Genomic DNA, 8,952 nt, shown 5'->3' on the forward strand with positions numbered 1-8,952 from the left:
ATAGTTAAATAAGTTTATTGAACATGGTGCATGATAGGATATGTTAGAGTCTTTGGCGATTAGACTCCATCGCAATGTTAAATTATAAAGGGTAGAGGCCATGGATATATCCCCCTGATATAGTCTAGACACTCATGGTTGTAATGAAGGGATAAAGGAAGCCTGCAGATCTGGATGGATGTGATGTGGAGTGTGATTCTGATGGAGGAACCCTGGGTGTTGGGAATGATGAGAACTGGATGTAAATGGCAACTGACAGCAGCATAGAGTAGAACAGATTTAAAGTTTGAATGCAACAACGCGATAGCTTACAAAGATTGTGGCAAAATCCGGTTGGTTTAACTGAAAGAGTTAACACCTACATTCAGCTGATGACCATGGTTAGTAGAGAGAGAGAATATTATTACTATTATTTTTGATATTTGTGTCAAATCCACACTGGACGTTACTCATAAACTCTATATATATATGTATATATATATATGTATATGTGGAGAACGTGATCAAATCAAATCATGTTTGCAGATATTGAAATGTAATTGAGATTGCAGCAATTTAATACGATCATTAGATATCCTCTATTTAACACAAATCATTAAAGTTGAATTCCTGAAATTGACACTTTTGGCACTATTGTCTTAAAAGGAAATGTGTAGACGTGTCTGAATGTTTTTGCAAAATGGTATGCAAACAATTTGAAGAATGCAATAAATATACAAATTGGGCGGGGGGGGGGAGAGAAGAGAGAGAAATCTGAAGCATAGAAGTCTTCCTGATTTTACACTAAGCTTCATTTAGATTATTGAAACAATCCTGTTTAATGGAGGATTTTTCTCATACTAATCCTGGTGGTAATTGTGATTGGTGTAATATAAACTGAGGGTTGCATGGTGGATTTGTAATGCCTTAAAATATGGATTGCAATGATAGATTCAGATTCAGACACTATAAATCTCAATCCAGTTCATACAGTCAGTCAACTAGCACTCACTAAACTATAGTTAAAAATGATAAAGTTGCAGAGGGAACAACAACAAATGGCATATGGGGACAGGTTACAATAACCAAAAGCATTAAATAAAAGCAATACATAAGTGACAATAAATAAAGACAATAATGAAGCAATTTGAAAAACAAGTCCTATTGTCTCTGTGGTAGCGATCATTTGAGATGAGCATTGTTTGTGTTAAGAAGCCTAATAGCAGAAGGAATAAAAGACATGGAAAAGCGCATCTCTGGCCCGAAAGCAATAGAGAGAACTGTAAAGAGGATGTAGTCTGGTTGGCTGATCATTTTCTTTGCTTTCTCAGCCACCTGTTTCTTCCAAAGGAAGTCTCTTCCAAAAGTCACTCTGCTGAACTCCAATAATCTTGCAGCAAACCTTAACTATGCTGTTTAAGCATTCACACACTAAACCAGAAGAAAGTAAGAAGGCTGTCAACAAAAGATGCATGGAGGTTTGTGAGAGAACACGCCTGTGCTGATCTATTTCTAAGCATTACGAAAAAGGGTTGGTTTTGATAACATGGCAGTACATATTCTCTATAATCATCAGTAAATGAATAACTGCAGGGGTGCATGCAGGTATTAAAAAAGAGTTAAAGCCTGCTACAAAGGACTAAAAGGACCTCTGCTTCCAGGTTTTCAATGACAGGTTGTAGCAACACACACAGCAGACAGCCAACACATTAAATATGAATGCAAACATTTAAATTTAACTACAGAAAGGCCCTGTATAAGTAAAAATGAGTCAGAAAGGAGTTTCAAAAGAAAATGTGGAATTGATTAGACAGGAGCCGGGATAAGTTTTGATGAATGCAAGAAGACAATGGCAATATTTTCAAGAACCCAGACAACCAGCTCCAAATCCCTGTACCAAGAAAGTATGTAACTTGGTGGAGAAGTTAGTGCACATATATTAATGCTACAATATGAACATGATTAAATAATTGTAATTGAAACAAAATACTGTGTCATAATTCCAAAACAAATAGAAACTTAATATAATGTATGGAGTAGACTGAATGATGAATTATAATTCCTACTATAAATGATCAATTACAGTATAATAAACCACAAATAAATAAATAAGTTACTCTTTGTCCATTCCTGCTCAACAGATTACTTCTCAGGGAAGCTGGGGTTAAACAGATTTGCCTAATTAAAACGGAATTAATTGAATATAGCTTTGCTCCAATACTGTTTTTTGCAGTATGCACAGGCCACATTGTATTTCATCACTAGGTTATCCAACCTCTTTTAACCTTTTTGGTAGACTGGTGTCTCATGGTTGATCATGTCTGGGATGTTGGTCTCATTCAGTGTAATTAAATGCCCTATACTATCAGTTTACTGCAGTAGGCTAATCACTCGTCTTTTTTTTCTTTTCTTTTTTTACATGTGATGTAAATGAGAAACCCAGTTGGAGTGGATTGAAGGTAATCTATGTGAGCCTGTGGTCAGACCTCAGAACCATTGTCTTTACAGATGCATATAGTAGATGGGCTATCTATCTGGATGGGCTGGGGGTGGGTGGAAAATACATGTCAAAGAAAAACATCAGTAACATGTTTTTCCTTTTATTGGGGCAAATGGTTCATTGCAAATCTATTCCCCACTTAGTTAAGTACTCCAAGTGAACACAGCAACCTTAACAACATGACAGTCTATACAGCATTACAAACTATGGCCTAAAAATGGAGCTCCCATGGAGTTGAACCTTTCTAAAACATCATTAGTAAAATGAAACAATAAGCCACAGAAAGGTAGTTATGAAAACTTTTGCAGGACACATTTTTCATGCTATTTTAATCCTACATGCTATCCAATAGCAGTAAACATTTGCATGTATTTTATAATTGTAATTATAACCCTTAATTGTCAGAGATGTAGGCTAGAGCATTGGTTCCCACCTGTAGCACTTTCTTTCTGAGAGTTAAGTGAGAAGATCAATACCATGTCTGTGTCATAACCTATAATGAGTTGTAACAAATAGACATGGATTTAGTTAGCTCAATGAAAAAAGGGAAATCTCCGGGTAATGATGGGCTTTCAGTCAAATTTTATTTGCATTTTTGGGAAACTATTGAAAATCCTCTATTCGATTTATTCAAAGAATGCACTTTAAAAAAGGAAATGTCCACAAGTATGAAGCAAGGTTTAATATGTCTTCTCCCTAAACCTGATTAAGATCACTTATTGATAGAAAATTGGAGACCTATTACGCTCTTAAATATTGACTACAAAATTGTATCATTCATTTTTGCTAAACGATTAAAAATTGTTCTTCATAAGATAATAAGTGAAACACAAACTGGTTTTATGTATAACCGTCACATTAGCTCTAATATAAGACTTGTTCTCGACCTGCTGGACTATTCTGATAACATCAATACTGACGCACTGATAGTATTTCTTGATTTTTATAAAGCATTTGATACGGTACACTATTTTTTACTCAAAGCACTTCAAATTTCTGATTTCAGACAAAATTTTATATCTACATTTGAAATGTTTTATAAAAATATTGATAGTTCTGTGATATAACACCACAAAAAGATTTCCTGTACTGAGATCAGTTTGCCAGGGCTGCCCTATTTCACCGTTCTTGTTCTTGCTGGTGGTTGAATTACTGTCATTACATATTCAACATAATCCTATTATTAAAGGTTTGTCTATTTTTGGTAAGGAAATTGGAGTTACTCAACTAGCGGATGATATGGCTCTCTTTTTGAGTGACAAACATCAGATTGAATATGCTATATCACTAATTGACCAATTTTCAGCTGCTTCGGGTTTAACACTTAACAAATCTAAATGTGAAATTTTATGTTTGTATCAGACTGAAGAGGAAAAAATGTTTAATATACCTGTTAAGAAATGTGTAAAATATTTAGGTATTCATATCTGCAAGGACCACAAGGAACGTCAACAACTTAATTTTTCGTCTAAATTGAAGCTCTAAAACAATATAATTTATGGCTTCAAAGAGACATTTCTATTCTAGGTAGGATTCTTTTGACGAAAGCAGAAGGGATTTCAAGATTTGTCTACCCTGCCCTCTCTCTCAATGTCCATGATTCAACATGTAAAGACATAAATTCCATATTTACGAATTTTGTATGGAAAAACAGACACCATCATTTAAAAAAAGCGGTGCTCTCTGGTTGTAAGGATGAAGGTGGATTTGAACTTCTGGACTTTTTGGACTTGAATTATACCTTTAAGGTGAAATGGTTGAAGGAATGTTTGAGAGCACCAGTCTTTATGGTACTTTATCCCTAATAACGTTTTTAATAGTGTAGGAGGTCTTAAATTTGTATTGAAATGTAACTACAATATTACAAGATTGCCGTTAAAACTATCCCAATTTTATCAACAAGCTCTTTTGGCCTGGAAGCTGTGTCATTCTCACAACTTTTCACCACACAAGTCTATCTTATGGAACAATGAATGCATCACTAGGGGGAACAAGTCACTCTATTTGCAAAAATGGATCAATAGAGATATTATCTTCGTTAAAGATCTTTTTGATTGTAATGGTAAATTACTTAATTATGAATCTTTTCTCAGAGAGAAAGCATTCCCAATAACGTTCAAAGAATATAATTCAGTTTTCAAATCTATACCTAATGGCATATTAGAATTAATGAAAAGTTATAAAAAACAAAATGAAGTTACTGGTTTTAATTTTACTCTTTATATAAACGGTATGGATATTATGAGCAGCACTTGTACTAATAAGCACATTAGAAAATGCTTTCTAAATTTAAAGAAAATAACATCTCGTGGGAAATGTTTCTGGAATTCTCATTTTACCGATGTTAACTGGCATAGGGCATGGCTTGTTCCCTTTAGATATTGTATCACAAACAAAGTTAGAGAATTACATTTGAAAATATTACATAATAATACTCCTCAAACCTATTTGTCTCGAAATTCATGCCTGTTGATAATTATTGTAGTTTTTGTAAAACAGAACAAGAGTCGTTAACCCATCTTTTTTATGGTTGTTCATTTTGTACTGCATTTTGGAAACGCTTTGAAGATTATATGGTATCTAAAACAAAACATACAATCACACTTGAAGGGTAAGATATTATTACTTATTTTGAATGTAAAGATAGAAAGTTATGTAATATTGTAAATCTCTTTATTTTATTAGGTAAGTTCCATATTCATAAGGCAAAATTTTCCAGATCAACACCGTGCTTCAAACTATTCCAGGTTGAATTTGACATGTACTTTGAGTCTCTTAAGTTGGTATCCAATAAGGAAGCTATATTAATATCTGATGTCTACTCTAATTTCTTTGTTTAAATGCTCCTGCTGTCTACATTATTAATGATTTTTGAAAGTCTGTCCCCTTTGTATTTTTATTTCCTTCTATTTAGACTATTATTTTCATTTTTACTTTTATATTATATTATTTGTATATATTTTTGCATTTTATTTGTTTACGTATTGCAATGTCTGAACTTCTGTAAACTACTTTTTTGAAATAAAGTTAATAAAAAAAAAAAAAAAAAAAGACATGGATTTGTTTTAAGCAGTCACAAGCCAAAAAAGCTGTGAACCAATGGGTTACAGCATGATCTGATGCAATGTAATAAGCACTGATTCTCAGCTGTATGTACTGTAAAAGCCAAACATGGTGTACCTACCGTTGGTAGGTCCAGAGAAAATTGTCTCAGGCAGAAAGTGTTTTTAACACTTTTTAGCTTGCAAGTTAATCTGTCTCATTTGTGGAGATCCTGTATCTGCCCACAACAAGGTTTACTTATCCTCTGGAAATGTCATGACAATTCTGACGAGAGAGATGTGAAGGAGTTTCCTATCCCACAGTGTCTGTATGAACTCAACGTGAGAGAAAGCGTCTCTCTCCACCCAAGTGTGTAAAGTGTCCTTGGAAATCCACCTTGAAAATGTCCATGTTCCTTGGGGAAGTAACCTGCTGAGGTGTTCTTTCTTTGTAGATTTAAGTGGGTGTCATTAAGATGTGATGTCTCCCATCTTCCGAAAATGTAGCAAACTGTGGTCCTTTGTTATGCTATTTAGTTTCTAACCACTTTAAGGCGTGCCAACACTTTGACATCACTCAGCAATATTATGTTTCTATGCTGGTTGTTTGCATTTGCATCAGTGTCTGTCAGAAAATCTTAGCTGGCTAAGTTGATGGTATGTGATCCCCTGAGAAAGCACAGGCCACTTGAGATGACTAGATGGCCGCATTCTTTTTATGAATTCTGTTTTATAATCCCTTTGTTTCCGTCTTGCAGTTTTTCAGCATCATGCACCCCTTCACTGTTTCTCCATTAGTATACAGCTTTATATGCTGTCCCAAAATTCCCTGTATTCCTATTTAAGTTTGCACTCTGTTGCTGAGCTTGGTGAGAGAGAGGCCTTTAGTTTCATGTTGACTGTACACCGCCCGGGGTGCATGGTGGCATGCACTTTTGCGAACAAAGAAGAAGAAGCTATCTTATTTTGTTAGTAGACTCAGTTATGAGGCTTGAGACTGAAATAGGCCAGTAAAGAGTCAGAAATTGCAGTGTTTTTGACATAGGAAAAGCCTTACCCATGATGTGGAAGGAAAGCTTATTAAGATGGGTTTTGGTGGGAGAGTTTATGGAATAAAGGGTTTTTTTGTTTGAACGGAAATTTAAAGTACAGATTGTGTTAGACTTGTCAAATCAGTACATGATTGGAAATGGCACACCTCAAGGCAGTGCACATTAGGGATCAACTGATACAGATTATTAGTTGTTAACGAAACCGATAACTGATATTTGGAACCAATATGCATTTACAGTGAAAATGAAAATCTTCAAGTTAAAATGAAGATTTTGGAATGTTACAAACTCCAACACAAAACTGTATTTAAATGCTTTAAGCAATTATTTAATAAATTAGAAACTTTGAACATAATACACAGTAAAAGATAGTCAGATAGTGTTGTGCGCGAGACATTAAGTCAGACTCAGTGGGGAGTGAAACCGAAGCAGAGGGACAGACACAGAGCTATAGCGGAGCCAAAGTAGTTTTTAATTAATTAACTTTATTGATTGTCAGGTAAATAAAAACGCTGATACAGATAATCTGCAAACTGCCAAAAAACGGCCCGATAATCCAGGGCGTATGCACATACGCCCGCTACTTTTCATTATCATTGGCATCTTCTCAAATGTTGACAAGGTGGTGGAGTGGGGTAAGGATTAGGGGTGTAGGTTCTCAATAGAAAAAAAACTCAAACTGACTTTTTCACCAGAAAAAGAATACAGGAAGGGGTGAAACCAAGGATGTATGAGAAAGAATAAGAAAGGGATCAGCCTGTTCTCATGAACCATACGTTCATATGGCTACGAAAAGTTAATCACTGTAATTCTTAAGCATTCCACGTATTTTTTACTGTACGCACCCCAGTGACTTCTGTTGTATAAGAACGTGCTTGGCCATCTAAGGAGAAGGTCATAAAACATATAGTCTTGCATTGCCAGATCTTCCTCCACAGAGGGTCTGGCTAGTCCACACAGCATTCCGGGATGGGAGAGAAACATGCATGCCTTTAAACAAATCACAATTGTCTTGGGCGGCACCAAGCGCCGGACGAAGCCCTGATGCGGCTGAAAAATAGCCTCGGGAAGGAACTTGTTTTTGGTGGAACATGTGTACATTCAAAGGTTGTTTAAGTCGTGCGACAGAAAACTCAGATTGGACAGATAGTCTAGCTAGCTGTCTGGATTTACCCTGCAGAGATCTGAGGAGCAATTAACCATATAGTCCTCATAAATCCACCTGAGTTTAAAATTCCAACACAAAGAAAGAAGGACAGACGGCGGAATTTCCAGCGGCAATGGAGCAATCCCGGAAGTGGAAGGTCGTGGATATAGACTATAAAACACAGGACTTTCAAGCCATGGAGCGTAGTTCGCTTCGCTGGAACATTCAAATTTCGGGGAGTTCTTTTTGATTCAAGGTTAACTCGGGCAGACCGTATCAAGAAAAAAGAAGATAAATGCATGTCATAAATGTGATGAGGTTTTAGACTGGTAGGGAATGGGATGCAAGTTGATCATCATTGAAAAGATTTTACGTGTTGGATTGATGCAGTATTGCAGTATTGCGTTGGGGTCAGCAGCCAGGTCTCTTTTAGGAAAATTGGTTGTGATTCAGGCACACGCATTGAGAGTGTGCAGTGGGGCTTTTTGAACATCGCCAGTACCTGCCCTACAGGTGAAAATGGGAGAAATTCCATTGGAAATGAGAAGGATGCAAATAATGGTAAATTACTGGGTTTACACTGTGGAGTTGTTGACAGTGTTGGTTGTGCTATAATGGGTGAAAAAAATTAGGCAAGATACGGATTTGATATGTTCAGACTCATCCTCAGCCCTAGCAAATTTAAAGTGGACATGAAACAGCCTGATTTTGACGAGTCAAGTCTTTCCCTTCAAACAGCCATCAAAATATACTATATAAAGTCCTTCAGTCAGTTACAAGATTAACAAATCAGGGATGTCAGGTCAAATTTCTGTGGGTTCCAGTCTATATAATGTGAGGGGGAATGAGAGGGTGGATGAGTTGACAAAGGGGGCTTTAAAGAAAGGAAATATAGCAATGCAAACCAGTATCAGTAAAGCAGTAGTCAAATGTTTAATCTGGAGGGGGGGGGACAACCAAATGTGGCAAGAAAGGTCGGACAGAGAGGGGACAGGGAGGCATCTATACCAAATTAAAAAGAGTGTAAACATTTTTTATTACGCACAGGAGAGAATAAATTGTGTTGACAAGGCTGAGGTCAGGAAGAGGAGTTTGTAGAGCATGTAGTTTTCAGTTCTACCGGGTATGGGACGCATATAAAGGTGATGAGAATTAATCTCAGGGAACTAGGGATGCAGAAATTCACATTAAAATGATTACAGAGAATCGGTGAGAAAGCACAGGCCAAGGCAC

This window comes from Sander lucioperca, chromosome 4, assembly GCF_008315115.2.
Source record: "Sander lucioperca isolate FBNREF2018 chromosome 4, SLUC_FBN_1.2, whole genome shotgun sequence".
Taxonomy (NCBI): domain Eukaryota; kingdom Metazoa; phylum Chordata; class Actinopteri; order Perciformes; family Percidae; genus Sander; species Sander lucioperca.